Below are 25,382 nucleotides of genomic sequence, written 5' to 3'. Positions count from 1 at the left end.
CAACCCCCCCCCAACCTAAAAATCTCCATTACTGCCTCCCTTGACTTTTTTTTTTTTCCACACCAAATTACAAGTCTCGTAAGTCCCCACCTCCAACTTGCAGTTCCTAAGCCCCTTCTGTCAGGTTGAGCCATATTAAAGAACGCTTGGTATATGTCAAGATGGTTGACTGAAAATAACTTCACATGGTTCAAATTAACATGTTGAAATTCTGAACTCCTACCCAGCACTTCCTTGAGGTCACATGTGTCCCTTCCTGAGATCATAGGGAAGAAAGGCACACTCAGCCACTCTTTCTGCCAATGCCACCTGTTGCTCACCTCTGTGAAGCCCCAGTGCCTCCTGCTCTACCTGAGGATTCTCCCTCAGATGCTGGGTTGTAGGAGAAATGAAAAGGAACTCTGAAAAATGTCAGGATTTTCTTGGAAAAGACCAAAGAAAAGCCATCTGCAGCATAGCTTGTGTCAGCCCCAGCTCAGTGGCGCAATCCTCTAGCCTCCCAGGAGCTTCCCGCTGAGAACCACAGTGGTCGTGTTGAGCTGAAGACACCAGGGCAAGCACATGGCAGTCTGCGGGGGGGAATGCATTTGCCCCCGCACCACACCTTGTGCTGACATCCAGAACACTGTCCCGGCCTCTTAAGAATGGTTCCTCCCTCCTGCACACAGAGGGGCAAAAATACAGGTTTTATAAAACGTGGCCAACAAGAGAAAACTGAAGAGTCCAAGCCTGGAGACACTGCTGGAAAAATTCATATTCTGACTTTAACAATCAATAGCTTCTGCAGGCATGCTGGCTATCATCACACACGCTGTATGCCTGCAGACTCTGATATAATCAAGCTTTCATTTATATTTATGTGACCAGGAGGACTTTGTATCTGATGATTTTAAAAGATGCATGGACTCAGTTCTGTTTAATTCTGATATATTGGTCTATTATCTATAAGAGGCCATTGGCTAAATTGTACTATTCACATGAGGGTCCGTGATGAAAATTTATCAGAATGATCGGGAAATATTCAGATTTCAGTTTTCTTCAACAGTAAAATTTGAGACTATAAGCATATTGTGTCTCCAAATGGCCATCAGAACTAGATTTAAGAGGATCTCGTTGTACAACAAATGCATTATTAAAATAGTTTCTTATGCTGCATTAAAAGAGAAGCAGCGTGACAATTGATGAAGCCGGAGAGATTGATCCACGGAATTGCAGCCGATGAAACTGCAGGCTCAGGAGCCAAATCAGCAAGCCTGGAGGAGACCCCTAACAGTGAAGGAAACTGCCATATCTTAAATAAGCAGTTATTTAAGTTTTTGCTTTGTTTCAATAACGCAACATTTAACTCCCTCACTGATAATGCATAGATAAGTCACTTCAATTCTTTAGGACCCTCAGCATCTCTGGATTAGGAGTGTCAGTGTGATAATTATCGTGACAGACATGAATTTTCAGAAAGAATACCCATGGTCATTGCCTTTAGGAATCTGACAGTCTGGAGAAAATACACAACATATTGATTGATAGATAACACTATTTTTTGTAGTTTCAAGTTTTTATTTAAATTCCAGTTAACATACAGTGTAATATGAGTTTCAAGGGTAGAGATAGAACACACTAGTTATTGGTCCTCTGGAAGGAGGTAAAGAGAAGCAGGAAATTCCTGGTTCCCAGTGGGAATTTGAGTAATATCAAACAAAGAAAGGTATTGTATGTATGAGAGTCTCGGTGAGCATGTTCTCCTCTCAAAGTCATCATTGTGAAGATGTCCTTTTAAGAGACATGCTTGCCATTGTTTCAAGGAATAGAAATGGGTTTGCAGCAAGTCATTCTTGTATGTGCTCAGTGACATGCATATTCAGAATGCTAGTCTCGGTGAGCCAAAATAATTGACTTATTGTAAGCAACATGGAAAATTAAAAATGTGTTAGGTTTAGTATCAGAAGGCCTGGTGCTGAGTTGTAGCTCTGCCACTCCTGCATGGGACCCTAGAAAAATCACTCCAGTCCCAATGATCTCAGATTTCCTCAACTGTGAATGTTAATCCAATATTCAAAATCGCTAGAGGCCTAAGCTTCTATGGCTTAAAGTGGAACTGAGCCTTTGCCCACCACCTCTAACTAGATATCTTTAACAGAAAGCAGCTATGGAGCATTTTGAAATATAGAATCCTCCCTGTATGAAGCCATGTGGTCATGCCGATGAAGTAGAGCTTGTTGTCTTTGCATATTGGACACTGGGAACTAAAGACCAAGGATCCATCCATTCAATGAATATATATTGAGCATGTACCACAGGTCCTGGGAAACAGAGGGAATAAGACAGGAGACCTTCCCTTCCCCACAGGAATAAGCAAGAAAAGCCTCCAGGAATTTAGATCAATGAGTTAAAATATTCTCTAATGGAATGGATAGCCTCCACCAACATTGCAAAACTCTACATCTGAAGTAATTTTAGAGATCATAGAGGAAAAGCTCTTCATTTTTCACTAGGGGAAACTGACACCTGAACACACATATCTTTCCAAAGTCTCTCGGGAAGCTAGTGACATTGTTCATGTATTCAACAAACATTTGAGCTCTAGACATTTTGCTAGGTACCAAGAAAATAACAATAGACAAAGCACTCACAAATCTCATAGTCTAATGGGTGACACAGATAAGTAAACATGATTGATAAGCATTATGATCTGGAACCCCACTTTAGAAGGGAGTCAGAGAAGGTTTTCTTGAGGGTATCGAGTCTAGGCTGAGCTCTATAGGATGGATAGGAGGCATAGAGATGGGGCTGTGAATCCTAATTTAGAGTTCAACCCTCTTCTACAAGCCAGGACTATGGGAACTAGATGGGACTAGCTGCTCCATGGGGAATATTCTTAGAGATTTGCCTGCTCTCAGCCAGGCAAGTCGGACAGAAACTGTCAGGTAGCTCCTGAGAACCTTTGACTGGGTTCACTCTGTCCCTTGCTTCAGTGGATGGTGGGTAGAATAACATAGTAAGAGAAAATGCCCAGCTGAGTCCAGCAAACCTGGGTTGAATCCTACCTCTGACAGTGACTACAGCTGTGACCCACAGGCAAACCCTCTCTGAACCTCATACTTCCTAGATGCAAAATGAGGAAAATGCCTCCTTAATCAAGTTGTTAAATATTTAATCAAATAATAGTTATAAAACAGCCAGAGCCTCCAGCAGCCCAGCCAGATAAAGAGCCCACAGAGAGTAGCTTTGAAGGGTCAGGCAACTGCAAACACCTGGAATTGCCAGCATCTTGTCAGAAGTGACTAATAGATTTTGCAAAGGGAAACAATAAATTCAAGGTCTCTAAACACTAAGACACTATCTTCTGTTCGGCTCCTCTGCTTCTTTATTATCAATTAAAATTATTATAAACTTTCGTGGTGCTTTACATCAAATCCATTAAAAGATGTCTCTATAAAACCTCGATCCCAAGCTTATCACTACTATAGGCTTACTGAGAAAAGCACAAAAATACAATTCAAATTTACAGATTCACTGATTAGCAGCAACTCACCCAGCCATAACATGTGAGAAGAAGCACATTTTCTGTTGTCCTGTTCTTTTGGCATAAATTAGTTGTAGTTTCTTCAAAGGAATTTTTAATGAAGGACTTCACAAAATTGTAAATGTAGTCCTGGTCATGATTTAAATAAAGGCATCAAGTACTCCATTCTACTTCCTGCTTCAGAGGGGTTCTTCCAAGATGGGTGGAAATGCTATTTCCCCAAATGAATCCTCCTTTTTTGGATACAGAACAAAGTGAGTGAATAGATGACTCTCATACATTAAGATCCTACAGGATTTCTCTTCAGGAAGCTGGAGAGGATTTGACTCTGTCAAAAGTGTCCATATTCAGTGATAACCACCATAGTTCTTGGCTGCCTGGTTTTTACTTCATTTAATTTCCTTCTTACATCCTCTTCAAATGTTTTGATAAGCTTCTCACAAGACTTGGCAAAGGAGGGAAATGACCAGTTGCAAACTAACCACACTGGGCTTGGACGAGGCTAATGAGTGGGGATTTGGAAGACTAGAAGGCTTCCAAATGCCTGTGGGTTCTGACATATAAGGTTTTTACTCGGGCTTTTAAGAAACAGTGATGGTATCAATTCACTCTTTCTAACTCAAGGATGTTATGCACCATCAGCTTCCAGTCTCTGATTTTTACAATGTTAGTAATCCATAACCAATAGATTTTAATTTCAGCTGCAAAAATTCTAAAGATTTCTCTAACTGCTGGACAAGCAAACTGCAAGTTCTTTTATCTTTTATCTTCACAAATGCCAATGTTATCGATGAAGGTCACACTCGCCACCTTTATGAGAAAGGAAGCATAGTAAAGTATTTTTAGCCCTGAGAGAACATTATCATACAATTTAATTAATCCAACTAGTGACCCTTGTACATTTCCAGTTAATTTTAAACCTCTATCAGTGGGTGATTACCCCATATAACTTTAATGAAGAGAGTCAAAATTTCAGAAATAAGGAAGAGTACTCAAAAAGGGAATAAATATATAGTTATTCTACCCCACTCAAAAAGAAGCCAATTCTAAGGTTTTAAACTCAGCAGGTGTTCTGGTATCTCCCACAGCCTCTGTATTAGTGTTGCCACCAAATACACTGATAATCTAATACAGATGGAGTTATTGCAGGTTTAATTCTAGACCACCGCAATAAAGTGAGCATCACAATAAAATAATTTTTTGGTTTCCCAGTGCATATGAAAGTTATATTTGCACTATACTGTAGTCTATTAAGTGTGGAATAACAACATCTTTAAAAATGTGCAGATCTTAATCAAAAGTTACATTAGCTAAAAAATGTTAACTGTCACCTGAGCCTTCAGCGAGCTGCAATCACCAATCACAGATCACCATAATATAATAATAATGCGAAAGTTTGAAATATTTTGATAATTACCAAAATGTGACAGGAAGACAGGAAGTGAGCTATCAGTGTTGCAAAAATGGAGCCAGTAGATGTGTTCCATGTAGCGATGCTGCAAACCTTCAATTTGTAAAACATGCAGTATCTGCCAAGTATGATCAAGTGAAGCACAATAGAACAAGGTATGCCTATACTTATTGAAAGAGTCGTTCTTCTTCGATTCTTAATATCAGCTCAATTCTTTTCCTCCTTCTCACATTCCAAGGCCCATACACCAGTGCAGTGATCTGTGTAGGGATTGTCAAACTGAGGTACTCACAGTCCCGGTAATATGCTTCCCAGGAGGATAAGAATTCCTATAGTTTTTTAAAGCATTTTGCCTGATTGAGGTAGAACTGAGGTAACATATTGGTTCAGGTATATAGTGTAACATTTTGATATCTGTGCATACTGCAACATGATCACCACACTAAGTCCAGCTAACATCCATCACCATACCTAGTTGCAAATATTTTTCTTATGATGAGAACTTTCAAGATCCATGCTCCTAGCTATTTGTAAATATGCAATACAGTATTATTAACTATAGTCACCATGCTGTGGGGTTGTTTTTGGCTAAACTGTGTCCTAGCCTGTCCAACCTGCTTCATTGTGGGTCTCCTTTTGTTTGCTGGATGTGTAGGAGTGAGTCAGCTTGTTTTTAAGGGGTTTTTTTTCCCCAGAAGAAGTTATTCCATATGTAGTTGTGGATTTGGTGTGTTTGTGGGAAGCGGTAAGTTTAGGATCCTATATTGCCATCTTGAACCAGAATTCCCCTATAATTCTGGGAAATCAATTTCCAGTTTCTCAAATTTGACTCAGAGCCTTTCCTAAAATGGATTCACTTGATCGTGCATCTATGTTCACCACTAGCCCCTTTCTCACTTTACCAAAAATGAGCAATGACCTAACTCCCCACCTCCATTGTAAAAATTGTCAGGGTATCAAAAAAAAAAAAATGTGAACGTACCTCCTTCCTCGACTACTGAAGACACTGTAAGTTAGGCTCCAGTCATTCCTTCTTTTTTTTGTACTCCTGATAAGAATGAAGATGGGCATTAAAAAAAAAAAAGAGAGTCCTTGTTTAGATGTTCAAAATGCAGATACACTATAAAATGGGGCTGATAGTAAAAAATAAAAATGAAGTAAAGTGGGAATAATGATAATTTTTATTTAATGACTTCACTTTTTCTATCCCCTATTATCAAAGAATTCATTATTTATGAGGTGGAATCTGTTGAGAGCAAGGCAAAAGGAGCATCTGTGGGAAATATTTGATACCAAAAAAGGTCCCTTTTTATGTATTTAAATGTAAGCACTTCTTTTCAGCTATTCTCAATGCTCATCCCTAAGATATGTTTTTAGCTGGGGAAAAAAAGCAGCTTCCATCAGCCAAAAAAAAAAGAAAAAAAAAAAGAAAGAAAGAAAGAAAGTAGAAAGAAAGAAATTACCTTCCGTCAGCCAAAAACAGTATGAGTTGGTGTCACAGATCTTTTAAATGTAACTAGAGTGTTTTCTGATATTTCTAATATTTTAAGGTACATTAGATAAAACCCACAGAAAAATTTCTATATGGTTTCTTTTAGGATTTGGTTTGGTTTATTATTAAATAAGGCAGTTAAATCTATTATCTAGTCATGCCTTGAAATATTATAAGGTTTATCTCATAAAAAGTTTAATATTTCTACTCCTTATTAATAAAATATAAAATTAATAGGTTCCAGACTAATTGATTTTCAGCAGTTAATATATTTTTCTCTTTTGTTTCATATGTAGGAATTTGGATCGTATCAAACTATTTTAGTGTCAAAATTATGGTGTTATTTTTATTTATACCTGAATATTATTGAAATATACCTAAAAGCCAGACACATGTGCACATACACACATACCTAAGAAATACAATGACTTTGATTATGATTTCTACATTTTTAGTAACTCATCATTTTACCTATATATTACACTACCTTGTTACTAATTAGGTAATGGTAAACTGCATATTGAATTATTTTATCTATATATGTTAGTACACACAAGAATGAATTAGAGCTATTAGATTAAAATATTTAAATATGGATTCAACTGTTTTACTCATCACTTTTATATAATGCAGTCCATAATTTATTTATTCAGAGGTTCTATTATATAACTCAATATCTACTTATTGGCACATTTATTTAGTTTAAAAATGAATTAAGTGAGATTTGTAATTCTAGAAAATGATGGAGTAGGCACACTTCTCTATATTCTTCCTACTAAGTAAAACCAAAAACTACAGACATAAAAAACAAGTCTCTGAAAGGTAGAGAAAAGGCAGACAGGTGAAGGATTTGGGGGCCTATGGAAAAACAGAGCAATGAGTTACCTGTTTTTTCTGCTTTCTCTCTTGCCCTGGACTGGACACTAGTAAAGCCCGAAACACCAACAGGTACAGGAAAAAAATCTGCTCTTTCTAGCCAAGGATCAAGAAAGGGGTGCCTATCAAGAGGAAAAAAAAAAACTTCTAGACAATAAATTCCTTATTCCAACCACCATGGGAAAAAACGAAGCCATATTCCCATCCCACCAGCAAAGGCCATGTAGAGAACTTAGACTTCCATCTCATCAGGCCATAACAAGTTTGCTTTCCTTTGGTCAGGGTGGTGTCAAAGAATTCCAAGTATTGAACCAGGACTTTTCCCAACACCCAGTGGCAAGGAGAGCTCCCTTATCCATGGTGTCAATGAAGTCCACATGGAGAGCCTAAATGTCCACCCCTGCCCAATAGGGAGGCACCCTCTCCCAGAGTCTTAATGGAACCCAGACATCTACATCCACTTAAGAACAACAAAGTGATGCCCATTTTTTTCAACCAGTATGGTGTCAGAGGACATCTGCTCAAACAAAACATTTAAATAAAATCAAGAATCTCATTACACAATACTCAAAATGTCCAAGATATAATAAAAATTACTAATCACACCAAGAACCAAAAAAAATCTTTAAAAATGAGTTAAGATAATAATATACCCCTACACTAAGATAACTCTGATGGTAGAATTATCTGATAGATTCCAAAGCAGCTATGATAAAAATATTTGAGCAATTATGAGCATGATTCAAACAAATGAAAAAAAAAGGAAGTCTCAGCAAAGAATTAGAAAATCTCAGCAAAAAATGAAAGATATGAAAAAGAACAACATAAAAATTTTAGAATAAAAAAATACAGTAGCTGAAATAAAAGTTTCAATCAATGGGGTAAACAGCAGAATGGAGAGGGTAGAGGAAAGAATCAGTGAACTAGAAGATAGAACAATAGAGATTACCCAATCTGAACAACTAACAAAAAAAAGACTGGAAAAAAAAAAATAACAGAGCTTTGGGGATTTGTGCCTAAAACAAAAACAAAAGATCTAACATTCCTGTTGATGTCTCAGAACAAGAGAAGAAAAAGAACGGTGCTGGAAAAGTGTTCAAAAAAGTAATGGCTAAAAATTTTATAAATCTGGAAAAAGATATAAATATACATACTTCAAAAGCTGAGCAAACCCTAAACTGATTAAACATGCCAAGACACAACATAATCAGATTTCTGAACACTAAATATAGAAAAAATTCGAAAGCATCAAGAAAGAAACACCTTACCTACAAGGGAAAAATTCTAAGGTCTTTCATCAGAAAACATGGAGGCCAGAAAGCAATAGTGAAATATTTTTCAAGGGCTAAAAGAAAAGAATTTTCAACCCAGAATCATATCATATCCAACAAAGGTATCTTTCAGGAATGAAATAAAAATTAAGGGCACCTGGGTGCCTCAGTCAGTTGAGCATCCAACTCTTGATTTTGGCTTGGGTCATGATCCCAGGGTCGTGGGATTGAGTTCCATGTGATGCTCCCCTCTGAGCATAGAACCTACTTCAGATTCTCTGTGTCTCTCTCCCTCTCCTCCATTCATACTCTGTCTCTAAAAAATAAAAACAAAATTAAAATTAAGACATTCTCTGAAGGAAGAAGAGTAAGAATTTGTCACCAGTAAACCTACCATAGAAGAATAGCTTAAAGGAACTTCCTGAAACATAATGGAAATGCTAAAAGAAGAAATTTTGAAACATTATTAAAGAAGAAAGAACAATGGGAAGAATAAAAACATGAGTAAATACAATAGACCTCCTGTTCTGAGTTCTCTAAATTGTGTTTGATGGCTGAAGCAAAAATTGTAATATTCTCTGGTGTAGTTCTCAGCATACATAGACGGAATATGTAGGACAATTATATTACAAATGGGGAAGAGTAAAGGAGTAAATGAGAAGTATAGTTTTTATAATTCACTCAAACTGATCAAATGTCAATAGCAGGAAATTGTGATAACTTATATATGTATAATGTAATATCTAGAGTAAGCAACAAAAAAATATCAAAATGGAATTCTAAAATACATCAAGAAGCCCACAGGGAGACAGGAGAAAAAAGAGAATAAGAGACAGAGGGATCAAACAAAAACAAAAAATAAAATAATAGACTTAGGCCAGAAATGTTAAGGATGGCAGTGAGGAAAAGGGTAGCATATGGAAGATCTTTGTGGTGATAGAACAGTTCTGTATCTTGATTGCAGTCATGGTTACATAGATATATACATGTAATCAATGACCTGGGACTACACACACAGTGTACCAACTCAGGTTCCTGGTTTTGATGTGTAAGATGCAACCATTGGGGGAAACTGGGCAAAGAGTATATGAGATCTCTTTCTACTGGTTTTGCAGTTTGCAATCTAAATTTTAGATTAAGAAAATGAAATCAGACATCTCCTGAGATGAAATAAGCCTGACTTGGTTGATTGGTTTGACAATGTGCTGTTGCTTTCTTAATAATCCTGTGTTGATCATTAAGGAGCAAAATTTTCTACTCTAAGTTTTCAAGTAGAAAAACTATTTAAGCCACAAGATAATAGTATTTTATCAAATGTGTAATACCAGAAAAGTGTAAATAGTGTAAATAGGCTTTATTTTCCCCCATCTTTTCTAAGTATATGTTGGATTTGGGCAAACAGAGTACCTAAATTTTAAAATATTAGGTACACTTGTCATTTGTTAAGTCTGATAGAGTCTTTTTGGTATACTATGCTTTCCTGAAATTGGAAACACAAGTTCGAGAAGACAAGGGAAAGATTGTAAGTTTCCAAATTTAAAAAAGAGCTTAATGATATATAGTAAAACCTTGGTTTGTAAGCATGATTCATTCTGGAAACATGCTTATAATCCAAAGCACTTGTATATCAAAGTGAATTTCCCCATAAGAAATATGGAAACTCAGATGATTCATTCCACAACCCTAAAATATTCATATAAAAATATTACAATACTGTAGTATAATACAAAATAATAAAATAAAACACACACACACACACACACACACACATACAAATTAACTTGCACATACCTTTGAAAACTTGTGTGGATGGTGTAAGGGAGACAAGACAGAGGAGGATTATTGTGTAGGACAACTTTCACTGTCACTTACTGAATCATTGCTTTCTTGGCTCAATGGAATCTTTTTCTTTTTATGCAACTTTAACAAGGAACCTATCTAATGACGCCTTGCTTTTACCTCCTTTTGAGGATTTTTTGGAAATGTGACATTGCGTTGACAATCATCCATAATCCCACAGCGAGAGAGACAGAGAGAGAGAGAGAGAGAGAGAGAGAGGGAGGAGGAGGAGGACCACCACCAGCTCAGTTTTGATCACGTGATGTTTGGTCTCGCACACTACTCGTATTGCGAGACATCACTCGTTTATCAAGTTAGAATTTATTAGAAATGTTTGCTCATCTGTGAAACACTTGTAGAGCAAGATATTCACAATCTAAGGCTTTACTGTATATTTAAATTGGATGATAGTACATATTAAATTATTATGATGCTTGAATTCCATTGGATACATTTAAAATAGTGAATTAGCTTTCATATTTAAATGTAAGTATTTACAAAGTACCAGAAAATCCATCCTTTGCAATGATTTAAACTTGTGATGAAGAATGTTTGAGATCAATTTGAAAATGTGTGGGAGGTCAATTAAACAAAAAATGCTTAAAGACCATAAATGTAAATAAAACCTGTATCTTTCAATTGCCCTTCTTCCCCACTGATCCCAGACTACTCTGGATGCTAATCATCTATCACTACCACATGGCTGCATAGCCACTCACATTGAATTTCTAAGATTCAACTCCTCTCCTATTTGCACTTCTGTCATAGTGGCTTCTAGACCCTTCCTAGAGCCTGTCTTAGAGTCAGGTGTTCTGGAAGTAGAGAAAAAGAACTTTGTTATCTAAGTAGTGAATGGAAGGGGTTAGTCAAGGAGGTTTTGTGCCTAGCGCACACTTAACCTAGGACTAGTTTTGACCCATCTTATCTTTTTAATGCTGACTGTCAGCTCTTGGTCCCCTTTACCAACATTGTTTAAGAAATAGTCATAAAAAGTCTTCCATTCACCAGACATGGTACTTCATGCAGGAAGATTTTACACACACACACACACACACACACACACACACACAGGGGATTAGGGCAGAGGAAAAAAAGAGGGAGAAGGAGACAATCTTAAGCAGGCTCCATACTCAGCATGGAGCCAGATTTGGGGCTCAGACCCACAACCCTAATATCATGACCTGAGCTAAAATCCAGTCAGATGCTCAACTGACTGAGCTACCCAGGCATTTCATCATCATTTGGCTTTTAAGGAGCTAATAGCTAATATATTTCAGTAGATTTCAAACAAATAGATGAAATACTAAAGTAAAGATGCAGTAACAAAATATATAAAAATACTATATTTTATAAAATCTAAGACACAATAGATTATAAAATGCACCATTTTATGTATCATTAAGGAAAATTACTGCCACTCAAATTATGACACAATGCTTTCTTATCACTTAGAATATTTACTTACTGAGAGAACTTTTTAAACTTGTTTAGATGTAGAGCTTTATTATATTGTATACACATTAAAAGGAAAATATAAAGTAAGGTGTTCCTAAACCTTCTTCCAATTCAGAGTTTATTTTTTTTTATTTCTTTAGCATTTATTTATTTTTGAGAGAGAGAGAGCGTGAGCAGGGGAGGGTCAGAGAGAGAGGGAGACACAGAATCCAAAGCAGCCTCCAGGTTCCAAGTTGCCAGCAGAGAACCAGATGTGGAGCTCAAACCCGCAAACCATGAGATCATGACCTGAGCCAGAGTCGGATGCTTAGCCAACTGAGCCACTAAGGTGCCCCAAGAGTTTATCTTTTTAATATCATGTTTTGAGTCAGAATTTTTAATGTCTGTGTCCTTCAACACAGTATTGGATTTTCTTTCAAATTGCTGTTACTCTTTCTGCAAGTATCTGCAAATTTTGATGATGACCATTTCTACACCTTATAGAAGTTGTCAACAAAAGATTTCAAACAATTAAGACTTGTGATCCTTTTTGAAAGCCTTCCTTAAATAGTCTGTTAAAAATGAGGGTTTGTAATTGTTCAGTCATAAGTCCATAAACCACAACTAACTCTGAGTATGTGCATGAGAAAACAAGCATTCTATGACTGCTGCCTGACAACAAGTGATCATAAAATACTAGCAATGGCAAAGTCATCCTGATTTGAGAAATAATAAAACATAGAGGCAAATAGTGTGTTTTAGACTCGATTTAATAGGATAGAATGAATGAAGTAATGATTAATTTCACTAGGATGGTCTCAGATGACTCTCAAACAAGGTCATACCTAAAAATGCTTTTTTTATTATTTTATTGTGGGATAGGTCTCTATCAAGCAAATAAAAGGAAGAGGAGGAGAAAAGTGGAGACATGAAGCAACAGGATGCACTGGTGTATAAATTAGTTAGTGAGCTTAAAATGAGCCTGTAAGTCACAAGGACCCTAGATCTCAAAATAAGAAGCTTAAGATCTTGGAAAAGATGGCCCAGTAGGAGGATCCTAAGCTCACCTCATTCCATGGACACGCCTAGACAATAGCCACATCAAAGTAGTTAACCTAAAAAAATGACCCAAAGACTGACAGAACAGATTTTCCGGTGTTATTCATAAAGAGAAAGCCACACTGAACAGGGTAGGAAGGGCTGAGACAGGATGTGGAACCAAAATCCTGGTAAGACTAACCACAAAGGAGAGGAACAGACCCCATGCCAGCCACCCCCGACTCAGGACCTGCACTGGGAAAATGAGTTCCCATAGCATTTGGCTTTCAAAACCAGAGGATCTTAACTATGCACGTTTTTGTATTCAGCAAGTCTTAACTCTGGGTGCTTTAAAACTTAGTTCACTTAGCTCTGGGAGAGTTAGGGGGTGACAGGAAATGAAGTTCTTTCTCTTAAAGAAACAATACAACAAAACGCCATGCTGAGATACAGCATAGCAGCAGCAGTTTGAAAACTGCCCGGGATATGAATGAGAGTCATTTACTAACCTCAAAGCATGCTTTGGAGGGGCAGAGATCTTTAGGAAACTTCTTCAAGAACAAAAGAGCTGGCAGGTGCCACATCCTCACTGCCACCACAGGACCACTAACACCACCCTCAGTAGACAGACAATGGCAAGAACACTCTCCAACTCCCTTGATAACACAGTGCACTGATCTCCTACATTCTTCTGCAGACCTGCCCAATCCAACCCACCCCACTCAATAGGCAGTTTTCAAAAGTTGCTCCTGTCCCGACACACCCTGCAAGCAGCCCCAGCAGAGACCCATGCCACTCCAGAGTGACTCCTGCCATAGAGAGAGAAGAAGATAACCACATACACCAGTTTGGCTGTAGCCCCAGCAGATAGATGAAGCAGACATGTGATCTGACTGCTGGCCCACCCCAAAACAAAACCCTCTGTGTGGGCAGCACAGGGAGAGAACCATGTAATTTGGGGTCACTGCAGCTCCAACAGATGGTCAGGGACTGGCGTCTTGTCTGACTGCTGGTCCCGCCCACCAGCAAAATCGTTCAGGAGACAAGGCAGAGAGAGCACTCTGCTGGTTGGTGCTACTGCAGCCTCAACAAATGCTGAAGGCAGGTATCTGTCTGCCTGCTGATACCACCCAAATATAAGCCTCTGGCAGTTCCAGACTGACCCATTAACAGCACAGGACGCAAACCCTGCCAACAACGGGAAAAGTGAGCCACTGCAGCTGACGGAAATAAAGGCAAATATAGCTCAGCTACAACAGTAGGGTTTGCAACCCACATAGAGACACTTCTAAAGCACCTGGTTCTGGTCAGCGGGAGACATTGTGCTATAGACCATGACAAGATTCTTCTATGTGAGGCCACTACTTTCAAGATCAGGAGATGTAGCTGAATTTCCTAACACATTAAAAAAAACATGGAAAGATATACAAATGAAAGAATAGAAAAAATCAAGCAAAAGAGCTAACTGAAATAGAGATATGCAGTATGCCTGATACAGAAATCAAAGGAATGGTCACAAAGATTCTCACTGGACTTGAGAAAAGAGTGGAGGATATCAGTGAGACCTTCAACAAAGAAATTGAAAATATAAAAAAGAAGCAGTCAGAGATGAAGAACTAGATAACTTAAAGAAAAACTACACTAGAGGGAATGCACAGCATATTAGAGGAGGCAAAAGAACAAATCAGTGACCTGGAAGACAGTGTAATGGCAAGCAACCAAACTGAACAGAAAAAAATTTTAAAAAGAATAAAAAATGGTAATAGATTAATGGGACTCAGAAACATCATTAAGCACAGTCACATTCACAGTATTGGGATTCCAGAAGGAAAAGAGAGAATAGGGAGCAGAACATTTATTTGAAGAAATAATAGTTGAAAACTCTTATAATTTGGGGAAGAAAATAGACATCTAGATCCAGGGGGCTCAGAGAGCCCCCTGCCCCACCACAACAAAGTCAACTCAGGGACTGGTCCACACCACACCGTATAATAATTTAAATGGCAAAAAAGAAAAAAAAAATGTACTGGTTAAGAGAATTTTAAAAGCAAGAAAAAAAAACAGTTACATACAAGGGAAACCTCATAAGGCTCTCAGCTAATTATTCAGCAGAAACTTTAGTCTAGAAGGGAGTGGCAGGATATATTCAAAGTGCTGAAAGCAAATGCTATCCAGCAAAATTATCATTTGAAAGAGGAGAGATGAATAGTTTCCCAGACAGACAAAAGTTTAAGGAGTTCATCACCACTAAACTAACCTTCCAAGAAATGTTTAAGGGAATTCTTTAAGTGGAAAAAAAGAGGATATAATGAGGAATAATAAAATTATGAAAGGAAAAAATTTCACAGATAAATACAAACATAATAAAAGTAGTAGATTAATCCTTATAACACCAGTACAGAAGTTAAAGCAGTAATATCAATTATATCTATAAAAATCAGCCAAGGGGTATATGGGTGGCTTATTTGGATCAATATCTGACTTTGGTTCAGGTCATGATCTCATGGCTTGTGGGTTTGATCCCTACACTGGGCTCTCTGCTGTCAGCTCAGAGCCCACTTTGGGTCCTCTGTCCCTCTAGCTCTCTCCACCTCTCCTTCTTGCACTCTCCTTCTCAAAACTAAACATTTAAAAAAATCATCTAAGGATTCACAAACTAAAAGGATGTAAAGTGTGACATCATATCATAAAAATTGGAGGGGGAATAAAAATTTAGTGCTTTTAGAATAAGTTCAAACGTAAGCAGCCATAAACTTAATATAGACTGCTGTATGTGTAAGACATTATTTCTGAAACTAATGGTAACCACAAATCAAAAGCCTGTAACTGATATGGAAAAAATAAAGAGTAAGTAATCTAAGCCGAACACTAAAGAAAGCCTTCAAACCACAAGGGGAAAAGAACAGAGAAGAACAGAAAAGAACAAAAAGAACCATATAATAAGTAAAAATTAGCCATAAGGAATACCTATCAATAATTAATTTGAATGTAAATAGACTAAATGCTACAAACAAAAGTGACTGAGTGAATAAAAAGTAAGACCTATCAGTATGCTGCCTAGAAGAGATTCATTTCCGACCCAAAGACACATGCAGGTTGAAAATGTAGAGATGGAAAAACACTTAGAGTGCAAATGGAAGCAAAAAGAAAGCTGAGGTAGAAATACTTATGTTGCACAAAACAGACTTTAAAACAAAGATTGTATGTAATAAGAGACAAGATTACTACATCATAATTAAAAAAACAATCCTACAGGAGAGTATAACAATTGTAATGTAAATATGCACCCATCGTGAAAGCACGTAAAGGAAGTAATCGAAAGTAATACAATAATATAGGGAAATTTAACACACCACTCACATCAGTGAATACATCAGACAGAAAATCAACAAGGAAACAGTGGCTTTGCATGACATATTGGACCAGTAGAACCTAACACATATATGAAAAACATTCCATATAAAAACAGAAGAATTCACATTCTTTTTAAGTGCACGTGGAACATTCTCCAAAATAGATCATATGTAAGGCCACAAAACAAATTGCAATAAATTCAAAATGATTGAAATAATATCAAGCATCTTTTAAGACCACAAGAGTATGAAAATCAAAATCAATCACAAGAAAATTCTGGAAAGAACACAAATAAATGGAGACTAAACAACATGCTACTAAACATTGAATGGGTCAACCAAGAAATCAAGAGGAAATAAAAAATACATGGAGACAAATAAAAATAAAAACACAATGATCCAAAATCTTTGTGATGCAGAAAAAACAGTTCTAAGAAGTAAGGCAATAGCGATATAGGTCTACATCAAGAAGCAAGAAAAATCTTAAATAAACACCCTAACTTTACACCTAAAGGACCTAGAAAAAGAAAAACAAAGCCAAAGCTGGTAAAAGAAAGGAATTAATAAAGATTAAAGCAGAAATAAATGAAGTAGAGGCTTATAACACAATAGGAAAGATCAATCTAACCAGGAGCTGGTTCTTTAAAAATATCAACAAAACTAATGAACTGTTAGCCAGACTCATAAAAAAGAGACAGAGAGAGTACTAATAAATAAAAACAGAAATGAAGGCGAAATAACAACTGACACCACAGGGGGAAAAAGGATTATAAAAGTATATTATGAAAAATTATATGTTAACAAATTAGACAACCTAGATAAATAATAAATTCCTATAACCAGGCTGATAACTAACAATGAAATTTAATCATTAATCAAAACTCTCCCAGAAAACCAAACTGCCTCACAGGTGAATCCTACCAAGAATTTAAAGAGGAATTCATACTTATTTTTCTCAAGCTATTCACAAAAAGGAAAAAAAAAGCTTCCAAATTCATTCTACGAGGCTATATTTGCTATGATATCAAAACTAAAGACATTACAAAAAAAGAAAACTATAGGTCAATATCTATGATAAACATAGATACAAAATTCCTAAACAAAATATTAGCAAACTGAATCCAAGAATACATTAAAAAAGGTATTCACTGTGATAAAGTAGGATTTATTCCAGGAGTGGTAGGGTGGTTCAATATATTCAAATCAATTAATGTGTTACATCACATCAATAAGAGAAAACCATAAAAACCATATGATCATCTCAAAGATGCATGAAAAGCATTGACAATGTACAGCATTCATTTATAATTAAAAACTCCCAACAAAGTATGCTTAGAAGAAACATACCTCAACATAATAAAGGCTACATATGGAAAAGCCCACAGCTAACATCATATTCAATGGCAAAAAACCTGAAAGCTTTTCCTTTTAGATCAGGGACAAAGCAAAGATGCCCCACTCTTGCCACTTTTCTTCAACACAGTCCTGAAAGTTCTATTCACAGCATTCAGATAAGAAAAAGAAATAAAAGTCATCCTGATTGATAGAAATAGAATTGTCACTATTTGCAGATGGCATATACTATACACAGAAAACTCTAAGAACTCCACCAAAAAACTACTAGAGCTGATAAATAAATTCAGTGAAGTTGCAGGATACTAAATTAATATACAGAAATATGTTGTTTCTATACACTAATAACAAAATAGTGAGAGGGAAATTAAGAAAACAATCTCATTTACAATTGCACCAAAATGAATAAAATACTTAGATATAAACTTAACCAAAGGGGTGAAAAATCTGTACTCTGAAAGCTATAAAATATTAGTGAAAGTGAGGATGACACAAATGGAAAGATATTTCATGCTCATGGATTAGAAGAGTTAATATTGTCAAAATGTCCATACTCCCTAAAGCAATTTACATATTTAATTCAATCACTATTAAAATACCAACATTTTTCAAGTCTGAATAATCCTAAAATTGCATGGAATCACAAAAGACCTTAAATAGCCAAAGCAATCTTGAGAAAGAAGAACAGAGCTGGTGGCAGTGCAATCCTAGATTTCAAGAAATACTACAAAGCTCTAGTAATCAAAATAGTATGGTATTGAACACAAATGGACCCATAGATCAATGGAACAGAATAGAGTTCAGAAATAAACCAACACTTTTATGGTAAATTAATTTATGACAAAGAAGCTAAGAATATCCAATGGGGGAAAGACAGTCTCTTCAACAAATGATGTTGGGAAACTGGACAGCTACCTGTAAAACAATGAAACTGGACCATTTCCATACACCATACACAAAAATAGTCAGGATTAAGACCTAAATGTGAGACCGGAAGCCATAAAATTCCTAGAAGAAGATATAGAAAGTAATTTCTCTGACATGGGTCATAAAAACATTTTTCTAGATATGTCTCCTCTGGCAAGGGAAACAAAAGCAAAATTAAACTATTGGGACTACACCAAAATAAAAAGCTTTCACACAGCAAAGGAAACCATCAACAAAACAAAAAGACAACTTACTGAGTGGGCGAAGATATTTGCAAATGATGTATCCAGTAAGCGGCTAATATGCAAAATGCATAAAGAACTTATATGACTCAACACGCGCGCGCGCGCACACACACACACACACACACACACACAAACATAATCTTATTTAAAGATAAGAAGACCTGAATAGACATTTTTCCAAAGAATATATACAGCTGGCCAACAGATACGTGAAAAACATGTTCAACATCACTAATCATCAGGGAAATGCAAATCAAAACCACAATGAAATATCACCTCAAACAAATAAGAATCACTAATATTAAAAAGACAAGAAATAACAGGTGTTGGCAAAGATGCAGAGAAAGAAGCGCTTATGCACTCTTGGTGGGAATGTACACTGGTGCAGCCACTGTGGAAAATAGTATAGAGGATCCTCAAAAAATTAAAGATAGATTTACCATATGATCCAGTATTCAACTACTGGGTATTTACCTAAAGAAAAAGAAAATACTAACTTGATATATGCATTCATATGCTTATTACAGAATTATTTATAGTAGCCAAGACAAGCAATCCAAGTGTCCATCAGTAGATGAATGGATAAAGAACAGGTGTGTGTGTGTGTGTGTGTGTGTGCCCGCGCATGTGCGCACACATTCATTCAGTGGAACATTACTCAGACATAAAAAAAGAATGACATCTTGCCATTTGCAACAACATGGATGGGCCTAGAGGGCATAGTACTAAGTGAAATAAGTCAGACAGAGAAAGACAAATACCATATGATTTCATTCATATGTGAAGAAAGAAAACAAAGGAACAAAGAAAAAGACAAGGAAAAAACACAGACACTGAAGTACAGAGAGCAATCCGGTTGTTGCCAGAGGGGAGGTGAGTGAGGGCATACGTGAACTAGATAAAAGGGAATAAGAGTACACTTATTTTGATGAATACTGAGAAATGTATAGAATTGTTGGATTATTATGTTTACGCCCAAAACTAATTTAACATTCTACGTTAATTATACTTGAATTTTAAAAAAAACCCTTAGACTTTGTGGGGCAGGCTCCTTAGAGTAACTAAAATTTTACAGCAGTGTTAAGTTCATTAAAAAGAAAACACACCAGTCCCTGGGGCAGCTGCACGGAAGAGAGGCCGAAATGATAGATGAGATTGCAAAGGCTCAGGCCAGCAAGTCAGGTAGCAACACAGTCCTTGGGGAGATCATTTGCAAGGAAATCCCAGCCAAAATAATTTCTGAAGATGACCAGTGTCTTGCTTGCCATGACATTTTCCCTCAAGCACCAACACATTTTCTGTTGATACCCACGAAAGACACATCCATTTCTGCAACAGAAGATGATGAAAGTTTTCGTGGACGTTTAATGATTGATTGTTGGCAAGAAATGTGCTGGTGATCTGAGACTCAAGAAGGGTTATCAAATGGTGGTGAATGAAGGTTTAGATGGGGGACAGTCTGTCTGTCATGTTCATCTCCATGTTTTTGGAGGTCAGCAGATGAACTGGCCTCTGGGTTTTAGGGATTATTTTGCCTTCTGTAGATAGGGTTCAATATTTGCAAGTTCTGATATGTTAAGCAGTATACTTATTTTTGCCTGTTGATGAAGTGATTGAGAAAATTTTAAAAACCGATACATAATTTTAAAACCCATAAAAGACAATGTTGCATGGCTAAAACAAAACAGAAAACACTCCAGTTACCCAGTAGAGAAGTTTAAGGGATGTATTTCTAGACAGTAAGGAAAACAGGAAAGAAAGCTTCTGGTAACAATAGACCGAATACGATAGAGTGGATGCTATGACAACAGCAAACCTCCTAGAAGTCTTATAAAAAAACCACAACATCATCTACATTGTCTACATACATGATGCCATGAAGCCCCATCTCTATTGCAGTTCTGAGCATATGGAAGTTGTAGAGAGAATCTGGTGCTTGGGTGAATCTCCAGTGGTGGTCCTTTGCCTCCAACCTTCACAACTCAACTAGGCCTATCAAGCAAGAGAAAAATACTGCTGAAGCACACTCCCCTAGTTCAACCCCAGGAGTATTGAGCCTTAACAACAACAACAACAACGAAAGAGCTTTATAGGTACTCCCTAGTGGAGGGCTTGCAATAGGAACTCAATAAAGCTTTTATTCTTCAGAAAATACAGTAGGGATTCAATAAACATTTTTTGACAGGAAGAGAGAGGATGGAGGAGGAGAAGGTACGCAGGGAGGGAGGAAAGGAAACAAGGGAAGGAGGGAAGAAGAAAGAGAGAGAGAGAGCTTTAAAAAAAATCACTTCAGGGGCGCCTGGGTGGCTTAGTCGGTTAAGCATCCAACTTTCGCTTAGGTCATGATCTCGCGGTTCGTGGGTTCGAGCCCCGCGTCGGGCTCTGTGCTGACTGCCAGCTCAGAGCCTGGAGCCTGTTTCGGAGTCTGTGACTCCCTCTCTCTCTGACCCTCCCCTGCTCACGCTGTCTCTCTCTCTATCCTAGAAATAAAACATTAAAAAAAAAAAATCACTTCAAATAGGAAATGCTTTTGTGCTTCGAAAGTTTAAAGTGTTTTAACAGATAATACAGTAAGACATCTAAGAGTTTCTTCCCATGGAGCAAAGTTCTGGTAAATTTCTCCATGCTTCCTCCTATATGTTTACCCATCTCTGTTCACTCAGATGAGAGTTAGAATTAAGAGTTATTCCATCCCTCCTCTTCTTCCAAGACTCCAATTTTACACATTAGGTCTTTTAATATCATTCCATATGTCCCTGAGTCTCTATTCAAGTTTTTCATTTTTTCTGTTATCTAGATTGGATAACTTATTAATCTATCTTTAAACATACTGATTTTCCTCTGTTATCTATATTCTATTAAGTTCATTCAGTAATTTTTTTAAAATTTCGCATATTGTATTTTTCAATTCTAGATTATACAAATGATTCTTCATTATGTCAGCTGAGATTTCCCTTATTTTCATTCATTGTAAGTGTATTATTTTTTATGTTCTTCAGCATAGTTAAACGGTTACTTTAAAGTCTTTGCTAATTATGAGGCACCTGAGTAGCTCAGTTGGTTAAGTGTCCCACTTGATTTCGGCTCAGGTCATGATCTCATGGTTTGTGAGTCTGAGCCCTGCATGGGGCTCCATGGTGACAGCACGGAGCTTGTTGGGATTCTCTCCCTCTCTTCTCTCTCTCTGCTCCTCTTCCTGCTCATGTGCATGTGTGTGCTCTCTCTCAAATAAATACATTTTTAAAAATGTTTTTTGCTAATTCAAAATCCTGCTCATGTCAGTTTGTCTTTTTTCTTGAGAATACATCATAGTTTTCTGATTCTTTTAATTTCAAGTTATTTGGGATTGTATCCTTGACATTGTGAATATTATGTTTTAGTACTGAATTCTTTTATATTCCTCTGAGGAGTGTAGATTTTCTGGTTTAGCAAGCAATTATTTGGTTACACTCAAACTGAAAACACTGCCTCCTGGGGCGCCTGGGTGGCTTAGTCAGTAAAGCGTCCGACTTTCGCTTAGGTCATGATCTCGCGGTTCGTGGGTTCGAGCCCCGCGTCGGGCTCTGTGCCGACTGCCAGCTCAGAGCCTGGAGCCTGTCTCAGAGTCTGTGACTCCCTCTCTCTCTGACCTTCCCCTGCTCATGCTGTCTCTCTCTCTCTCTCTCTCTCTCCTAGAAATAAATAAAACGTTAAAAAAAAAAAAACAAAAAAAAAACACTGCCTCCTGGACAACACCTTAAAGGTTAGCTGGGTTCTTTAATCTTTAGCTGGAGATTGCCCGTTGCATGCATGGGCTGACAGAGGTTTAGGCAGAGTTTATAATAGAACTTGACCTCCCTTTCAAAATCTCTGGGATTTTCCTTACACTTGTCAATATCTGTGGCTGTCCCCAACACTGTCCTCTAGTTGTTTAGGACAGAAAAATTGAGAATTTTCTTTAGAGTTTTAGTGATAGGTTGGTGCCAGCTTTCGCCTGCCCATAAAATAAGTATTATTTAAAAATGGGTAATTTATCCATGTGCTTCCCTTTTTAAAAGTTTCAATTCCTCTTGAGAATCTGCCTGCGTTTGTTCACTCTCCAGTGCCTTTAAATTACTGTTTTTCCTGTTTTGTCCAGAACATATAGTTATCAGCAGGAAGGCGAAGCTCAGTAGGAGCTACTCAACCATAATGGAAGAAGCCTGATTACGACTGATCCTAATTACTATTACTTACTTTTTATTTATTTTTTGTTAGTAATTTCTACACCCAACATGGGTCTCAAACTCATGACCCTGAGATCAAGAGTCACATGCTCTTTTTTTTTAATGTTTTATTTATTTTGCGTGGGGGAGGAGCAGAGGAGAGAGGGAAACACAGAATCCGAAGCGGGCTTCTAGCTATAGGCACAGAGCTTATGTGGGTCTTTAACCCACGAGCCCCTGAGATCATGGACCAAGCTGAAGTCAGATGCTTAACTGACTGAGCCACCCAGGCGCCCCCATGCTCTTCCGACTAAACTAGACAGGTGCCCCTGACTAATCCCAGTTATGATTTATCATTAATTACTGAGACTTTGCTCTGTACAGGAACTGTGTTTTACATATAGGTAGATTATCTCATTTAATCTTACAAGAATCCCCACAAGGGAAGGGATTGTCATTGTTTACATTTTACAGATACGGCAATAAGAGTTGAGAAAGGAGGTCTTTCTTCAGTAACAGGTCCAAATTCAAATGTTTAGGAGCCCAAAGTCCATAGTCTTACTGCTTTAAGAAAGAAAATTAGCTTTTAACCACCAAAAGGTGCCCTGAGGCACCAAAGACTTCCTTAGGCAGGTTTCTTAATCAGAAGACAACGTTAAACTAGATGATTGCAGGTCCTTAGAAATTCATTTTTTTTACTCATTTAAAGCAGTGTTTCCCCATCTTGGCTTATCATAAGGATCACCCGATGGGGACTCTCTAGAGATCAAAGATTTTGTGAATCAGTCTCCAGGGGCAGGGGTCGGAAATCCAAATATTTAACAGGCATTCCATATAATTCAATGCTCTTCCTAGTTGGAAAACACTTGCTTTGAGAAATAAACACCTGGTATTGAACACTTCATTCACAACTCTTTTGTTACTGGGTGTAAATAATGATAGTGGTAAGAAATGCTAATTATCACCTAGGGCTTACCTCAGGTCTGGAAGGCTCTTTTCTAAGTAGTTCACATGTATTATTATTTCCTTTAATCTTCCCAGCAAACTTATAAGCCATTGCTGTTTTGATGAGGAAACTGAGGCACCAGCTTGCCCACAGTCATACCAGTGAATAGGGGACCAGAGTTTAGCTAGGCTGTTTGATTTTACACCACTCTTTTTTCATCATTGCATTTATTCTGTTTCCACTTGTTTTATCTGTCCGGTCTACCACCAGTCCTGACACTCCTGAAAAGAAGTTTGGGTAAAATGTGGCACAATACACGTTTCCCAAGTACCCAAGAATAAAATTCTTAACTCAGCCTGCAAGGAGTCCATCTTCCTGTCAGAACCCACTGAAGTTTTCTGTTGGACTCTGGGAAGCTTCTGTAGGTTCTGCTTCTTTGATTACTTTCAGGAGGAATATCGGAAAAGAGGAGAAAAGCAGCTGGAGAGCTCAGCCAACTGATTTACAACACGGACCGAATTATTTCCACACATTTACTATAGAAGTCTCTGTGCTAGGTGCCAGTGTATAAACCAGATAAGGAATTTACAGTCTAAGGAAGGAGGAAAATAAAAAATGAGAATGCCAGCTATTGCAAACTGACCTAATGACCATATCAAAATCCTTGGGGTCTTGTGTAGATTATGGTGGCCACCAAAGAAGTTTGAAGTGGATACAGTAGGCGATGTCCTTACAGCAGGTTATGCTAAAAGCAAGTCTTGGACCAAAAGATAGATATTTATTAACTAAAATTTTATTAGCAAAGCAAGTATCAAAAAAACAATTCATATGACTTCTGTAAACTGGAGAAAGCCTCTATTTTCTTTCCTTTCAGATGCTTTACCCATTAACATTGCATGAAAAGCTCATTGTAGTTTAATGGCAGGTTTCCAGAGGCAGGATACCGTCACTCCAACAGCCTGACAGAATCTAGAGTTCGTAGCTACAAACCTGACCTTTTTACATGCAAACCCTAGGGGTACAGTCATAAGCCTTGCTGGATTCTTATACCCTATTCATGCTTTTTATTAAACATTCAATGTATATTAAATACCTTAATATCACAGTTCATTTCTGATATTCCCCACATAAAGCACTAGGCTAAACTTTACGTAAATAGAGAACTGTTTCTGACATCAAATATGCTAATTAAGACATTCTGTTGTTGATGGAGATGTGGATAATATGAGGGCCAGTGATAGCTACCTCTGGAGGCTAGTCCTTTCTGATAGAATGTTCTCTGACCCCTCAGCTGTACTTAATTAGCACACTAGCTGACCCCTTTTTGACCTTGCTTTCTACATCAATGCCTGGGTATTGGTTTAACCTAAGTTTTGCATTTTATAATATCATATTGTAATGTTAAGGAACTTTAAGATAATTGCAGATGTTGTAACAGCAACAAATAAGAAAACAGAAACCATGGTAAATGCTGTAAAAGAAGCCCATTA

The 25,382-nt window shown here is 37.3% G+C and overlaps 1 pseudogene; it reads left to right on the top strand.

Annotated features, from left to right (window-relative positions):
- Positions 1 to 19,904: 19,904 nt before the first annotated feature.
- On the top strand, positions 19,905 to 20,310 carry LOC120241897 (annotated as a pseudogene).
- Positions 20,311 to 25,382: the final 5,072 nt, after the last annotated feature.

The sequence above is a fragment of the Hyaena hyaena genome, unplaced genomic scaffold, assembly GCF_003009895.1.
Source record: "Hyaena hyaena isolate Hyena2069 unplaced genomic scaffold, ASM300989v1 scaffold_293, whole genome shotgun sequence".
Taxonomy (NCBI): Eukaryota; Metazoa; Chordata; class Mammalia; order Carnivora; family Hyaenidae; genus Hyaena; species Hyaena hyaena.
Note: the sequence above shows the minus strand (reverse complement) of the source record. Positions and strands in the feature narration are given on the sequence as shown.